Source organism: Rutidosis leptorrhynchoides, chromosome 4 (assembly GCF_046630445.1).
Source record: "Rutidosis leptorrhynchoides isolate AG116_Rl617_1_P2 chromosome 4, CSIRO_AGI_Rlap_v1, whole genome shotgun sequence".
Lineage (NCBI taxonomy): Eukaryota > Viridiplantae > Streptophyta > Magnoliopsida > Asterales > Asteraceae > Rutidosis > Rutidosis leptorrhynchoides.
This window is the reverse complement of record NC_092336.1, coordinates 156500503-156518547: the sequence shown is the minus strand read 5'-3', so window position 1 is coordinate 156518547 and position 18045 is coordinate 156500503.

Genomic DNA, 18045 nt, shown 5'->3' with positions numbered 1-18045 from the left:
AAACAGTTGAATCGATGTTGTAACTACTTTTTACCTTAAATTTAACAAGGATTTGGGTTTTTTTTTAAAGATCAAAATTTTATAGATATATACGATTTTACAAAACTGGCATGGCTTAAAGCCATGAGATAGGAAAAGAAAAAACTCAACAATACTATACATATACAATGGCATCACGACTATAACCTAAAGAGGACATGAAAACATGACATGAAAAAACACTCTAATCATAAAGGCCTTCACCATAGTTGGGACAACTTGTAAATACAAGCTGAGATAAGATGTGTAGTACGGTGCCGAATATAAGCAACAAAGTGCTTCACGTTATATTGGGGGAGGTAATTGTCATTGTACAAAGTTATATGTTTCTCGCGAAAACGTTTTATCCGTAGTTAGTTTAACAAATTCAAAAAATAGTAACCCGATTCTACCTACTGAATCCACATATTTTTTTTTTTTTTTTTTAGAATTGATACAATAAAATCGATACAAGTTGAATGCATTTCAATCAATAGTAAAGTGTACAGTTCCTACGACACATGATTTCGATCATTACATTAAACTACATTACATAATCTTTAAGTCGTTCATAAGTATAATACGCATATCGTTGATTGGTACAAATTTTTTCTAATAAGCTTTTCAAAAAAGAAAAATGAAAAATGAAACATTGAAAAATTCATTTACAGATCAACACAATAACCCCATATATGAAAAATTCATTTACAGATCAAGGGGAAGTGACATGTCGGGAGAAGGGGGAAATAAATTTTTTTTCTTTCGTTTTTTAGAAAAAAAAACTTACAAACATTAAGATTAAGTGAAAATTTAACTTGTGTGAAGTTCTTTTTCAAAATTTAACACGATTTAGAGTTTAGAGGTTAGGATTTACGGTTTACTGTTTTGGGTTTAATCCCTAAACCCAAAAACCTTAAACACTATACCTTAAACTCTAAACCGTTCGGGTTAAAAACTCAATCTAAACCCTAAACTCTAATTTCTAAAGTCTATTTCTAAACCTTAATTTCTAAACCCTAATTTATAAACTCTAATTTCTAAATAACATTCATCACGATGAATGTTATTTTTTCGAGCGTTTTCTAGGTCAAATTAATAACATTATCACAAAGTGTCCTTTTTAAATGTTCATATTTTCATTTCGGCGGTCATAGCAAATCAATTCATTCAAAAAATTTATATAGACACTGGAAGTGAAGCCGATATCTTGTATTTAGAATGTCTCAGGTCTTTTCTGTACAACGTTTAAAACAGAATTCGTAGAACGGATTTGCAAGTTGCGTGGTTTACATGGATAGCCATAAGAGCATTTGGAAGAATCGGGTTAGAGGTAATGTTAGGAACATATCCATTGATCTGCACAGAAACAATTGAATTTATGGTTTTAGATGGGATCGAGTTTAATGCATTGTTTGGAAGAAAATCTTTACGCAAGTTTGGGGCAATAACTTCAACACCACATGCTGAACTAGGACTCCCTACTCCAAATGGAGTAGCACTTATCCATTCTGAATATGTTGATCTAGCAAGAGAACGTCCAATTTTTCATGAGCCAAGGGGAAACATGACAAGAAGAAGGTCACATGAACGTTTCTTCCCACGAAGTTAAGTGAACGAATTTAATCGAAGAAACAACTAAAAGTCAGCATTCAAGTGTGAACTGGAGGACGAAATGTGATTCAAAAAAGAAGGCAAAAAGAAACAAAAATGTTTTTTTCTAGAAAGGCATGTAAATAGACGCAACAAAATATCACAATAAGGCTGATATCGCTCCATTTATATATGTTTTATCTCGCGATATCCTCACTTTGTTCAGTTTTTGACGATCTTTTAGCCTATTTTGTGTGCTATTGAGCTAAATGGTAATTTAAGGGATAAGGACCTGATTTGGTGTAAAATTGACCAAATCTTGGGCAAAAGTGGCTAAGGAATTGAAAAGTGCAGAATCAGCTCAAAAAGCGCCGCTCCTCAACTGAGAGCGCCGCTCCTGTGGAGCAAAAGCGCCACACCAACCGCAAAAGCGACGTTCTTATGCACATTTCAGCTCCATTTTTCATCAGTGAGCAAAAGCGCCGTTCCTAAAGCCAGAAGCGCCGCTCCTATCCAACCAAAAGCGTCGCTCTTACAACAAAAGTGTCGCCCCTGATTTGAGCCAAAAGCGGCGTTCCTGATCAAAAGCGCCGCTCTTCATTAAAACCAAAAGCGCCGCTCCTAAGTCAAAAGCGGCGCTCTTGTCGCTATTTCAGCCCAGATTTTCAGCACTATAAAAGGAACGAGATTAGGTCATTTTTTATATGCATCTTTAGAGAGCAGCTGTCTTAGGTCAGAATTTCATATACCAAACCCAAAGTTCATCATCCATTGGTGTTTAAGGGTGGATTCAAGGAAGCTAGCTCAAGATCCATCATTGTTTAGTTTTAGATCTTCATCTTCTTTACATTTTGGGTTGTAATCTCCACTTTACTTTACATATTTTGAATCTATTTCTTGTAATAACTTTAAGATGATGATTGTTTATGTTTCTATGCTTATTATTAGTTTGATCTTAGCCATGATTGGCTAAATCTCTTGTGTTTGCTTATCTATGAATCTCTAATGCTAGTGTTTGCCCCAAAATCAATTGAATAATGTTGTTTGAATGAATTACATGATCATATGTTGTTGAGTTAGCTAAAGATCCATTGCTATGAGTTTGTTTTAGGCTTGATTTTGATTACATATGTTGAGTAGCTCTCTTAGTAATTTGAGAAGTGAATCAATGTGTGCTGCAACACCTTAGGTGATCTAGACAACTAGCTTAGGAATTGCAAGTGATTGTGTTCTTGATCTAGGTTGGTTTTTAATTGGCCTTTAGTCAACATAGTAGTGCCGATTATCTTAAGTGATTTTGATAGTTGGGGGTTTTAAGTGATTTTAACCCAAGCTCAATCTCAATGACCAAATCATGCTTAACTCGATCTTAGAATACAATGCTTATGTGAATTCGCGGAGTGTCATTTGATTTGAGGTTTAGTAGTGATGCTAAACATTTAATAGTCCAACAACTAATGAGATAGCAAAATAGGCAAAACGGGGCAAGCCAAGCATAGAGAGGATTAGATAAGTGAACACTTATTAGTTAATTTGATTTAAGTCTTAATACTTCGTTACTTGTTTCTTGCTACTAGTTTACTTGTTAAGTTTAAGTTTGTTTAATTGTGCAAGTTTTACTTGTTAGTTAATATCAATCAAAGCCCCCCCCCCCCCCCCCCCCCCAAATCAAACAAACTCTAGGACAATCGATAGTTGCAAATATTCAACTTACACCGCTCTCTTGGGACGAACTTGATAAGAATACTTACATTAAAGTGCTATAATAACCGGGTTCTAAGTGCTCGTTAGTTGTGTGTGCTTATTTGTAGTGTTTGAATCATATATAAATTTAGAGGGTAAAAGATGTACGTTGCACAACACCATCAAAGGCATATAAACTGTATTCCGATTAGAACAAATCACTCTATCCGTCCAAAAAATGTAAAACATATTTTGTAATAATGCAACATATTATAAATGAATTCTATATTTTCTTTTACAAAGTGCTACACGTGACGAATGTAAAACATCGCATTCATTTTATCATGTCCACATAAGGAAGGCATTTTTTGCTACCGATGACAGAAGCTTTCATGCCGACAAAAAAAAGAGGCACAAATGATCAGAGAGTATAAGAATAGACTTGACTAGAAGCACCGAGGCATAAAATTATTTTCTATAAAATGTCATGACAAAAGTATAACGACTTACTTCACAAACGTAATTACATTTCAAGAATCAGATAAATCTTTGGCATACTAAAAATTGAAAGTAAACTTTAAAGTCATACAAAGCATAAGCTAAAATGCAGTACGGAGTCACCAAAGTCAAAAGAACATCACAATCTTACAATCGTATCCTCAACACTTACAACATATAAACAGAATAGACAAAGTGTAGTCATATCAATTCACAAAAGACTTAGCATAAGTTGATTTTGAAAATATATTTCAGCTGAAGATGCAAGACGGGCAAAAGCAAATTTTTTTTATTAGTTTGACACTTAACCAAATTTCTTATCAACGAATTCAAAACAACAGATATAGCAGAGAACAATAGCACATTCATAAACGAGTTATATATATAAACAAAAGTGAATAGCATGAATGTAATAGTTATTACAAAATGAACAAATTGTTTCGTAATTAAAGATTGTTTATAGTGATACTTCTAAAATCTTCTCCACAGAAACAATTTGTCCACAAAAGTGAATAGCATAAATGTAATAGTTATTACAGAATGGACAAATTGTTTCGTAATTAATGATTGTTTAAAGTGATACCTCTAAAATCTCCTCCACAGAAACATCTTCTTTCTTGCACAGCTCATCCAACACATCAATCTTCAAATTCGCCACCACAGTCTTGGCTTCTTCGAACTTATCATCAGCATCTGCTAAAATAAACTTTGACATTTCTTAAGGCAATGGATGGGGGGACATTTGGAAGTTTGTCCAAGACAACTTTCACTGCACTCGAAGTAGCTTTGTTAACAAAGGCATGAAGGTAAGCTTGAAATGGATTGTTCACTGTGTCAGAATCAAGAAACCTCTCCACAAAACCTAGAAGCCCATTCACAAGGTTTTTTAGCTCACCTTCAGCAATATCAGCTCTCCTAGACACACTGTTCAGCTTCACACTTCCCATCTTCCAAATTTTTCTTCATACCTTCATTCTCTTCCTTAAAGATACACTTAACTTCTCAACAGCCACCAAACTTTCATCCTTTTTTCTCCCAATTTCAACAACTCTAGATAACTCTGTTTCTAACTCTTTAACCCTCCGTTTAACAACAAGTAATCGAATATGCAAGATGAGAGAAGCAACAATAGATTGAAGGCTTTGGGTGAACGAAAGATTGGTGAGTGATGGAGTAAGATCAGCAATAGAATTCACGTGAATAAAAATGAACAAACAACTAATTACCAAGTTTCTAAATGACAAAAATACAGAAAACAAAACATTGTCAAGGAAGTTATACCTTCAAAAACTTAAGAAAATTATCAGATTTATTGAGATGATTCTCAATAAATGCATGCATAACGTCAAGAGAATTGCAGGATGAGGATTATAATAATTAGAAGAAGTAGTATTATGTTGTTCAGATAAATCACGAAGCGGAGAGGAAGGAGTTTCATCATCATCTTCTTCATCATCATCATCTTTTTCATCATCATTTTCATCATCTTTATCAGACTCAGTATCTGAAAGAACAACTACAACAAAAACAAGTAAAGGACTAGAGAAAAGCACATTAAAACATCATAAATAAATAAACAAAAGAAATAGATAGGATACTGAAGACACTCACATACTTTTTGGACGCTTCGAAGGGTTTGGCTTAATCAAAGGGTCTTCTGGACATTTGTACGGAGGAGTAGGAGTAGAACCCACAATATCAATTTAAGGAGTTGGACCAGATACAGACTTCGTATTACGATCAGGAGTCTTCTATGCATTCTCCTCTGGCACTGTAATACTTACTCACTCAACCACGATCTCTTCCGCCATCTTCGACCGATCAAAAACAACAATGTCATTTAGAGAACAGGCGTTGAAAGTCTCCACAACCTTTATTTCTTCCTCTGCAAAAGTATAATATCGCAAGGCAGAAACACAAGTATAAGCAAGTGTAAAATTGTATCGTATTTAATAGTGTTTTCTGCTAAAATTAATAACTATTTTATATACACCTCGCATAACATCAAGTATTTTTGGCGCCGCTGCCGGGGAACGAACCCGGGTCACCCGCGTGACAGGCGGGAATAAGAATTATATATTAATTATATATATTATATATATATATTAAAAACCGTCGGCAGAGAAAGACTCCAAGGGTGTGAGCTGTAAATTCATCCTCCGTGACTCGCGGAGTTTGAAGAAGATTTTGCCGCGAGTCGCGGAGCCCCAATTTCAAAAACCCCCTATAAAGCAAACCGAATTCTGATCAAAAATATATTCTATTTTCTCTCTTCTCTCATATATACGTAAAATATATATATATAATTTATATTTTAATTTTAATTATAATTCTAATAATAAGGGTATGTTAGCGAATGTTGTAAGGGTGTAAGTCGAAATTCTGTCCGTATAACACTACGCGATAAATACTCAATGTAAGTTATGTTCTCCTTTTTAAATTAATGTCTCGTAGCTAAGTTATTATTATGCTTATTTAAAACGAAGTAATCATGATGTTGGGCTAATTACTAAAATTGGGTAATTGGGCTTTGTACCATAATTGGGGTTTGGACAAAAGAACGACACTTGTGGAAATTAGACTATGGGCTATTAATGGGCTTTATATTTGTTTAACTAAATGAAAGTTTGTTAATGTTAATATAAAGATTTACAATTGGGCGTCCCTATAAATTACCATATACACTCAATCGGACACGATGGGCGGGGTATTTATATGTACGAATAATCGTTCATTTAACCGGACACGGGAATGGATTAATAGCCACTAGAATAATTAAAACAGGGGTGAAATTACATTCAAGGGTAATTGGTGTAATTGTTAACAAAGTAGTAAAACCTTGGTTTACACGCAGTCGATAACCTGGTGTATTCATTAAACAAAGTATTAAAACCTTGTTACAATTCGAATCCCCAATTAGTTGGAATATTTAACTTCGGGTATAAGAATAATTTGATGAGGACACTCGCACTTTATATTTATGACTGATGGACTGTTATGGACAAAAACCAGACGGACATATTAAATAATCCAGGACAAAGGACAATTAACCCATGGGCATAAAACTAAAATCAACACGTCAAACATCATGATTACGGAAGTTTAAATAAGCATAATACTTTTATTTCATATTTAATTTCCTTTATTTTATATTTAATTGCACTTCTAATTATCGCATTTTTATTTATTGTTATTTAATCGCACTTTTAATTATCGTACTTTTCAATTATCGCAATTTTATTTTATCGCACTTTTATTATTCGCAATTTCATTATCGTTATTTACTTTACGCTTTAAATTAAGTCTTTTATTTATTTAATATTTTACATTAGGTTTTAACTGCGACTAAAGTCTTAAAATCGACAAACCGGTCCTTAAACGGTAAAAACCCCCCTTTTATAATAATAATATTACTTATATATATGTTTGTATTTTTATAAAAGTAAACTAATATAGCGTTGAGCTTTGTTTAAAGATTTCCCTGTGGAACGAACCGGACTTACTAAAAACTACACTACTGTACGATTAGGTACACTGCCTATAAGTGTTGTAGCAAGGTTTAAGTATATCCATTCTATAAATAAATAAATATCTTGTGTAAAATTGTATCGTATTTAATAGTGTTTTCTGCTAAAATTAATAACTATTTTATATACACCTCGCATAACATCAAGTATTTTTGATAGTGCTCCAAATGAACATATATTTAGTATCAATATCCCTCCGATATGTAAAGATTTCAGTTGCAATTGTTCCATTTTCATGTAATATTCGTTTATATTATATAAGTGCGAAGACAAAAGGCGAAAACAACGAATTGAAGACGCAAAGGTCCAAAAAGCTCAAAAGTACAAGATACAATTAAAAAGGTTCAATTTATTGATAAGGAACGTCTAAAAATGACAAGAGTACAAGTTACGAAACGCAAAGTACAAAATATCTCAGCGTACGCAAGGACGTTCGAAAATCCGGAACCGGGACATGAACCAACTCTCAACGCTCGACGCAACGGAAAAAAAATTACGAGTCTACTATGTATATAAATATAATATAATATATAAATAATTATAAAAATTATTTATATATTATATATATTTAAATAAAAACCGTCGGCAGCCTTGGATCTTGAACTTGTGGGCTGGTTTAGGAACCTCCGCGACTTGCAGAGCTAGAAGGCCAAAATGGCCGCGACTCGCGGAGCAGTGAATTTCAGTTCTGGCTATAAAAGCTCTCGAGTTCTGCATGTAAAATATATAATAAAAAATAATAATAATACTCCGTGTGTAATAATAATAATAATAAACAAATATATATATATATATATATATATATATATATATATATATATATATATATATATATATTACATATATATAGATTAGTGGTATATTAGATTAGATTGGGTTATGTAAATGTTATTTTTCGGGTTTTAAAGTCGGAGCTCTGTCCGTGTAACACTACGCGATAAATAATCAATGTAAGCTATGTTCTCCTTTTTAAATTAATGTCTCGTACTTAAGTTATTATTATGCTTATTTGAGCCAAAGTAATCATGATGTTGGACTAAATATTAAAGACGGAGTAATTGGGCTTTGTACCATAATTGGGGTTTGGACAAAAGAACGACACTTGTGAAAATTAGACTATGGGCTATTAATGGGCTTTATATTAAATTAACGATACCTCGTTAATTTAATATAAAGGTTATGATTTAACGTATCTATATATAACCATATACGCTTAATCGGACACGATGGGCGGGATATTTATAAGTACGAATTATTGTTCATTTGACCGGACACGGGGATGGATTAATAGTCAATGGACTCATTAAAACAGGGGTGGATTACATTCAAGGGTAATTGGTGTAATTGTTAACAAAATATTAAAACCTTGGTTTACACACAGTCGATAACCTGGTGTATTCATTAAGCAAAGTATTAAGACCTTGTTACAGTTCGAATCCCCAGTTAGTTGGAATATTTGACTTCGGGTATAAGGTTAAATTTGCCAAGCAGTTTATAATTATGACCGATGAACTATTATGGACAAAAACCAGATAGGTTTCAAATACATCCAGGACAAAGGACAATTAACCCAGGACAATAAATTAAAATCAAAACGTCAACCATCATGGTTACGGAAGTTTAAATAAGCATAATATATTTTATTTCATTTTTCCTCGTACTTTTATTTATTGTCATTTTAATTATTGTTATTTATTTTATATTGTTATTTAAATATCGTCATTTACTATATGCTTCGCTTAAAATATAAATCGACAAACCGGTCATTAAACGGTAAACCCCCTTTTATATATTATTATATATAATTATATATATTTTGTACAAATATAGTTGTTTAAAAATATAGTGTGCAATAAGCCCGCTCCCTGTGGAACGAACCGGACTTACTAAAAACTATACTACTCTACGATTAGGTACACTGCCTATAGTGTTGTAGCAAGGTTTAGGTATATCCCATTTGTAAATTAATAATTAAAACTTGTTAAATTTTGTAGCATTCCGTATTAAAAATATAGTATATTTCGTAACCCCACGCTACGACATCAAGTTTTTGGCGCCGCTGCCGGGGAATCGGCAAAACTCTATATTTTTAATTCATTTTTGTATAAATATATATTATTTTTAGAAAAACAATATAAAATCCTAAAAAAAAAAAAAAAAATTTAATATATATAAATCTATTTTTAAGATATTTTTAAAATTATAAAGTAGTTCTATTTTTATTTAAGTTTTTAAATATAAGTTTTTATTATACAAATATTTTGATATAAAACAGAAAATATAAAAAAAAAAAAAAATGTCGAATTTCAAACTGTACCAGAGTTGAATTCTGGAACCCCGCGACTCGCGGGGTTTGCAGCTTCGGGAACCGCGACTCGCGGAGCCGTCTGACACGAACCTGGTCCAGCAATTAATACGATTTAGGTTTTAATTATTTATTATTATTATTATTAAACCTAATTAGGTTTTATATATAATATTATTTAGTTTAAGTTTTTAATTAATTTGTAATATTAAGTTTTAATTAGTTTTATTTATATATAAAAATTAATACTATTATAAAAAAAATAATATTTTTATAAAAATTGTATTTTTTACAACTTTTTGTATATTTTTATATTTTGTCCCTTTTTATTTGTTTTTAGCGTAATATTTGTATGTTTTTCGCTCGTATTTAGTTTTAAGACATAGTTTTTGTCGTAGCTTATTTTTATTTCTAGATTTTTAGGCTTTGCCGTAAAATCCCTTAAGTGCTTTTTCTTTAGACTAAGATTTAGGTGCTTTAGAATTTTGGAACGCCATTTTTCGCTTTAGTTTTAAATAGATTTTAGTGCCTTTAAGTAATTGCCGTTTTCTGAATAAAATTGCATTTACCTTTAGACCTTTAGGCGCAACTTTTTAGATATAATTTTTAGACTTTTAAGTTACGACGCGCTATTTTCTTATTTTTATTTTTCGACGTTTTTCGACGCGCATTCTTTTTCTTTCTTATTTCTCGACGCTTTAGTTTTTAGGACTTAGAAATTTTCTCTATTTCTTATCTAATATCTCAAACAGAAAGAAAAATTATTTAAGTGGTTAAATTAATGGACGTTGACAATTTTCTGCTTCGTAGTAATAGTTGGATTTGTTAGTGGCTGAGTTGTGAGCTTCCGATTTAAAGGGTTCTGGCTCCCTGCTGCATCTTTTGGCTATTCGAAACGTGGGCAAAAGCAGAAAAGTCTATTAATTGGACAACTTATATAAGTTTTTCTATTTTTATAACTAATAGGATAATTAGTAAATGCACCACATTGTAGCTAAAAATTTGGCCATCGCAATAAAATGGAAAATTTTGAAAACAGGGCCTTGGAAACTCTTTTTGAACTCCAAAATCAATTAAATCAATACCCTCAAACGAGTGTTGATAACAATTCATTCGGTCAATCTTGGATCGCGAACGACGAAACAATAACTGGTTGTGAAATCTGTGGAGATTATCACTCAACATGGGAATGTTACTATTACGTTCCTATGGAAAATTACGCACCCACGGAACCTGAATGGAACAATTACGAAGAACACAATTCAAATTGGGATTATTCCCAAGAATATATCCAAACTCAACAACCAGAAGACGAGGAAAATTACGTGTCCGAAAATTCTTTAAACATTATAAAAATCAAACTCGAAGAACTCGATGCTCAAAATGAACAAATGAGAGAGTTTGTAAACCGACAAGCTGAAACTCTATCAAATTACACACCTGTTGATCTAAGGAGACATGTTCAAAAAAATCCCATATCATCGAATTTTGATGAATTCGAGAGCTCCGAAATCACCAACTACCCCGATGATACTTTTTATTCAGTCTTACCAAATTCACAACATATCGACACATTAGCCTCTACCGACAAAATCATCAATCCATCAATGAATGATGAAGAAGAAATAAGGGTGACAAATTGGTACTCTTGGGAAAACGATAACGTTGAAAATTTTAACCCCGAGACCAAACCGAGCTTCACCATTCCACAACCTTCAAACCCAATATTCTCTATAGAAGAGTCATCTACCGAAGATGAACTACGAGCTGTAATAGATAATGACACCTCAGATTTCACCCAATTGGGTAATAGAGGTGAAAACTTTGATCCCGAGAATAAACGGAAGGAAATATTAGGAATTGTCCACCCTATAGAAATATGTATGTCGGTATATATCGATCCATTTGACCAAGAACTAGAAAAGAGACATATCCATTTACTAAAAGCTACACTTAAAAAAGAATTAAGTAGTGACGATCTGGTGAGTCTAAACTCTAAACCTATTGATATAATATATACCACCCGAGATGCAAATAACTGGCTCACTATTTTAATTCGTGGAACTTATTCCACCGACTTCACATGTCGTCAGCTAAGTGTGGGGAAGTCTAACCCCACTTAATGTTAAATTCGGGGTTCGGGTTAATACATAACTCGTTAATAAAAATACACGATGAGTTAGGGTAAAAGACGCTTTTCCAAATATTAGTAAACAGTTCAGAAAACCAACCGTTTTTGAAAAAAACATGTGTGATAAAACAACAAAAGGAATGAACGATGAGGCGCGCCATCTATCATTCGACGAGCTTTGTAAGTACAAACTGGGAATTTTTAATCACTTTTCTACACTAATCACCCTCATGAATTTATAATTAGAGTCTGATTTCATGCAAATGAGGGCATTGCATGATCTCAAGTGTGGGGAAGGGTTATAAATTCTCTCGGGTTTATACTTGGTTTATTTGCCAAATTTTATGAAAATTTGAAAAATTTTCAACTAAATGAATTTAAAATCATGTTTATATATATTTATGAACGGTGAAAACTAGGTGTTAATACCGAAATTATCGTTACCTCGGAAAGGACATAAATTGAGAAACAACTTAAAACGCTTGAATTCATTTAAAATGGAATAGAAGAGAATAAAAAGGCAAAGAAAGAAACTAAGTGTGGGGAGAATATACCAAGTTATTCAATTAAAAACTGTCTATCACATGTTTCTGTAAAGTTATTACAGGTGCTTTTGTTTTGGACTAAATTAACTATTTTACCCGGTAAATTGTAATAAAGATGAAAGAAAGATGGATCTACACGATGAATCAATTCCATCATTAAAAGGAAGTAAAGTCTTCCGAAAAAGACACGCGCTTCTTGATTTAGGTCAGGAAGTTGTCGTCCAGACCAGCTGTAGGTTGACGAAAAATCTAGAAAAGTCATCTCTAAAATCAGCAGGAAATCCACGGACCTCAGCATCAAACAGGGTCACCAAGTGGTCAGACTTATCCTAACCATGAGAGGATCTGTCTCGTAAAATGGGGAGGGCGCCGTGCAAATTAGCTTGATAAGACTAATGAATCAGACCCCCAGAAAGGATAATCTCCTCAAAGATTAAAAATCAGCTTTTAAACCTGATATTACTCAATCCTTGAGATTGACTTTAAAGATTGAGAATTACAACTCATGGAATTCGATGATATCTAAACTCGAGCTTGAACGAGAAAATATTTTGATCAAAAATAAAACCGATTTGTTTTCTGAAAACCCATTTTCAATGCGTTCATTGAACGTAAAATCCTAGGAATTCACCTAGAATTCATTAGGTCACCTGAACCAAATCGGGTGTCAACCGTAAGAACGGTGGTTGCATATTGGTCGAAGACAGGACCTTGTGCCAAGACCGAAAAACTATAGGGTGATCTTTACTATTGCTCCTACAAAGGATAGTATTGCATCCGACACGTTAAAGACCATAATCAAAAGCATGTCACGGGACATTGCCTTAACAGTTGCTTGTTCATCGCTTTCCTTTACAACCGGACGGTAGTTTACCGAAAGGTAATATACGGGACAAGTAAACTGGACGTGTTGCTTTCCTAATACAACGTTAGCAAGTGGGTGACACAAAACCATAAGTTTTGAGCTAAAATTTTCAAATCTGAAACCCACCAACCCACAAAAATATTTTGCAAACACCGGTGAAGGGTTATTCCGGAAAACCTGTCTAGGGTAAAATCTAGCATGAATTTTCAAAAGATCAAATGTTTTCATAAAGATCAAATTTCCTAACGGATCTAAATTTTCATAGTCATGTGGGACTGTAAACCACAAATGCTACTATCATTGTTTATACCACCGTATCAAAATCACTTATGTACAAAGTGTGAAGAATAAAGAAGTGATTCTAGTGTGTTTTATTTCAACACTGTATTGCTTGAGGACAAGCAACGTTCAAGTGTGGGGATATTTGATAGTGCTCCAAATGAACATATATTTAGTATCAATATCCCTCCGATATGTAAAGATTTCAGTTGCAATTGTTCCATTTTCATGTAATATTCGTTTATATTAAATAAGTGCGAAGACAAAAGGCGAAAACAACGAATTGAAGACGCAAAGGTCCAAAAAGCTCAAAAGTACAAGATACAATTAAAAAGGTTCAATTTATTGATAAGGAACGTCTAAAAATGACAAGAGTACAAGTTACGAAACGCAAAGTACAAAATATCTCAGCGTACGCAAGGACGTTCGAAAATCCGGAACCGGGACATGAACCAACTCTCAACGCTCGACGCAACGGAAAAAAAATTACGAGTCTACTATGTATATAAATATAATATAATATATAAATAATTATAAAAATTATTTATATATTATATATATTTAAATAAAAACCGTCGGCAGCCTTGGATCTTGAACTTGTGGGCTGGTTTAGGAACCTCCGCGACTTGCGGAGCTGGAAGGCCAAAATGGCCGCGACTCGCGGAGCAGTGAATTTCAGTTCTGGCTATAAAAGCTCTCGAGTTCTGCATGTAAATATATAATAAAAAATAATAATAATACTCCGTGTGTAATAATAATAATAATAAACAAATATATATATATATATATATATATATATATATATATATATATATATATATATATATATATATATTACATATATATAGATTAGTGGTATATTAGATTAGATTGGGTTATGTAAATGTTATTTTTCGGGTTTTAAAGTCGGAGCTCTGTCCGTGTAACACTACGCGATAAATAATCAATGTAAGCTATGTTCTCCTTTTTAAATTAATGTCTCGTACTTAAGTTATTATTATGCTTATTTGAGCCAAAGTAATCATGATGTTGGACTAAATATTAAAGACGGAGTAATTGGGCTTTGTACCATAATTGGGGTTTGGACAAAAGAACGACACTTGTGGAAATTAGACTATGGGCTATTAATGGGCTTTATATTAAATTAACGATACCTCGTTAATTTAATATAAAGGTTATGATTTGACGTATCTATATATAACCATATACGCTTAATCGGACACGATGGGCGGGATATTTATAAGTACGAATTATTGTTCATTTGACCGGACACGGGGATGGATTAATAGTCAATGGACTCATTAAAACAGGGGTGGATTACATTCAAGGGTAATTGGTGTAATTGTTAACAAAATATTAAAACCTTGGTTTACACACAGTCGATAACCTGGTGTATTCATTAAGCAAAGTATTAAGACCTTGTTACAGTTCGAATCCCAGTTAGTTGGAATATTTGACTTCGGGTATAAGGTTAAATTTGCCAAGCAGTTTATAATTATGACCGATGAACTATTATGGACAAAAACCAGATAGGTTTCAAATACATCCAGGACAAAGGACAATTAACCCAGGACAATAAATTAAAATCAAAACGTCAACCATCATGGTTACGGAAGTTTAAATAAGCATAATATATTTTATTTCATTTTTCCTCGTACTTTTATTTATTGTCATTTTAATTATTGTTATTTATTTTATATTGTTATTTAAATATCGTCATTTACTATATGCTTCGCTTAAAATATAAATCGACAAACCGGTCATTAAACGGTAAACCCCCTTTTATATATTATTATATATAATTATATATATTTTGTACAAATATAGTTGTTTAAAAATATAGTGTGCAATAAGCCCGCTCCCTGTGGAACGAACCGGACTTACTAAAAACTATACTACTCTACGATTAGGTACACTGCCTATAGTGTTGTAGCAAGGTTTAGGTATATCCCATTTGTAAATAAATAATTAAAACTTGTTAAATTTTGTAGCATTCCGTATTAAAAATATAGTATATTTCGTAACCCCACGCTACGACATCAATAATATCGCAAGGCAGAAACACAAGTATAAGCAAGAATGTTAGCCAAATTATAGTATATAATAATAATATACAAACATCCTACCATGGCCTTTACGATGGAGTATAGGAACGGTAAGCAATGGCCAATCACTACTAACACCAGCAAGGACAATAATACCCTTTGAATAAGCTCTTTGAGGAATTCTTAAAGTACTCAAAGAATTCACTATTCGACGACTCTTTTTTCCAAGACGTTTGGTCTTGCTTGCACCAACGTTGTTGGTCTCTTGATAACGACAGGAGTATTGTAGAGGGGGGTGAATACAATTTTTTTTTCAAATAACTTAACAGTTAAACCGATTAGTATTCAAGCATGCAAATAAATAGAGTCACAGGTAATTTTTAACAGTTATTCTTTATTGATTGAATCACAAAGAATCACAACTATCCTAGGCGGAATGATAGTTGGTTGATACAGATTACCTAGATTATAGCTAAGAGGTAAACTAACAGCTATTACATGTTTTGACTCTATAAAAATAAACCCACACCACTAGTTGTTACAATAGTTGATACAACAATTTATAGTAGTCCTATTAACCGTGTAATGGTTCTATTATCCACTGGTACATAGGATATCTGTACTTCTGGAGACAACTATATCAGAGAGCATGCTCTCTTCTTTCCTCTTTGGTAGCTATTTGCAGGAACACCCCAATTCGGTTTGGCACCACTATTTGATTAAACAAATAGAATATTGTGTTCCCTAGGTGATGACAAAGTATAACCCATGTCTGCACATGCGTTAAACTTCTGCATTCTCACGTGGTCTTGTAAGGTCACTTGTCAGCCGCCGACGCGTGTCCTTTTCTGTTCAACTTTGTCTTTGACTTCTGTTGAATAGTACCATTGATGTAGACCACTCGGGAAACTACTATGCTTATAATGGAGCATAGCTGTCTTGTGTAGTGAGCTGCATTCCAGCTGTGCTGGTTCTTCATTGCTGAGCCACTTCATGTTCTTGATTTGCTGTTTACACATCCTGTGCTGATTGAAGAACACTGTCTACCTTGTGCTGGTAGACTGAGCAGCAAACTAAACACTCGACACAGCAATATCTACTGTCTATATATAAACAAACTTGTGCTGACTGCACATAACACTTTAGTGCAAATAAATTACAGTTTTGTCATAATTAAATCCTTAATTATTTTGAGGACTCAACAAACGTCAACCGTCAACCACCTACGAACAGGAGCCCATTTCGATTCGATGGTATTCTCATCAAAAAAAAAAGAGATGCTCTTTCCAATTTTTCAAAGAAGATTCTTTATCCCCACCAAAATATTTTCCCTTTTTACGGTCAAAAGTATACTATTACATCCAGAAACAAGGAATACGAAAAATGGCATGAAATTTTTTTTAGTTCTGGAGCACGATTATGACAATTACAGTACATTTCAAACAGAATTATTTTTTGTAAACCAGGAGGGTGTATTTGGCTAAGACCATCATTGTAATAATGAAGAACATCTAAAAGAAAAGAGGAAATAGGAATTCCAAGATTACCAGATGTCATCTGCAAAGAATATAGCGTAATTTTCTTTTTTGGAGGATTGTTCGCTCTCTCCGATGGCGACGGAACTATCAGATTAAATCGGCGAAGATTTTTAAACGCTATTTGTAAAGCATAAAATTCACCTTGAGTCATCTAACTGATAATCGTGTTAACATCTTTCAAATCCTTTTTACCAGAAGCACTCGACAATTCAAACATAGTAGGAAGTTTATAAAAGAAAAGCGAAAAGAACACTAACCTTATACGGTCACGATAAAACCCTACTAAGCTGCGCAGAATTCTTGATGAAATATAATCAAGCGAATAAAATTATGAAACTGAAGAAGTTGTAGAAAGATTATGAAGAACAAATGTTGTCATACTTATAGGGTCGGTGAACATGTACCAACGATTTAGATGAAGACACGTGTAAGGGAAGATCAACAAAAGAGGTTTCATAAAATACAAATTGAAATTCAAATAATTTTATTTAAAACGGAATCGTTTTACACAGTCTAATAAACCGCCAAAAGTTATCATTATGTGTCAAATTAAGTCAGTAAAAAGCGACGATGGCAGGTATGTCTTCCCAACATAAAAAGGCATTTTAGAACTTTATTATAGTTTAATGTCTTTATCTTTACAAAATAAATACATCAAACTAAGGGGACTTAATGGTGTATCCTATGATTTACACACATAAAAACATCATTTTTATATGGAAGAAACGTTTGGAACACATAAAAACAGTGTTAAAAGCGTTTTTTTTTAATGTTCATCCGTTTAACGTGTTTCATCAAGAACAATAAATAAATTACATATCAAGCCGCCAAACGTTTTGCGTAAGCCCTGAAGGCAGCTTTCTATGCTTAAGCCCTTAAAAGAGCACGTGAGCAACACACATGCCACGTCACTACCAAACATAAAGTCGATTACGTAAATCTCGCATAAATCAATCAGTAGTAGCATGACACGTGTCTCCGAATATCACGGAACATTTATGCCTATAAATAGGTCACCTGG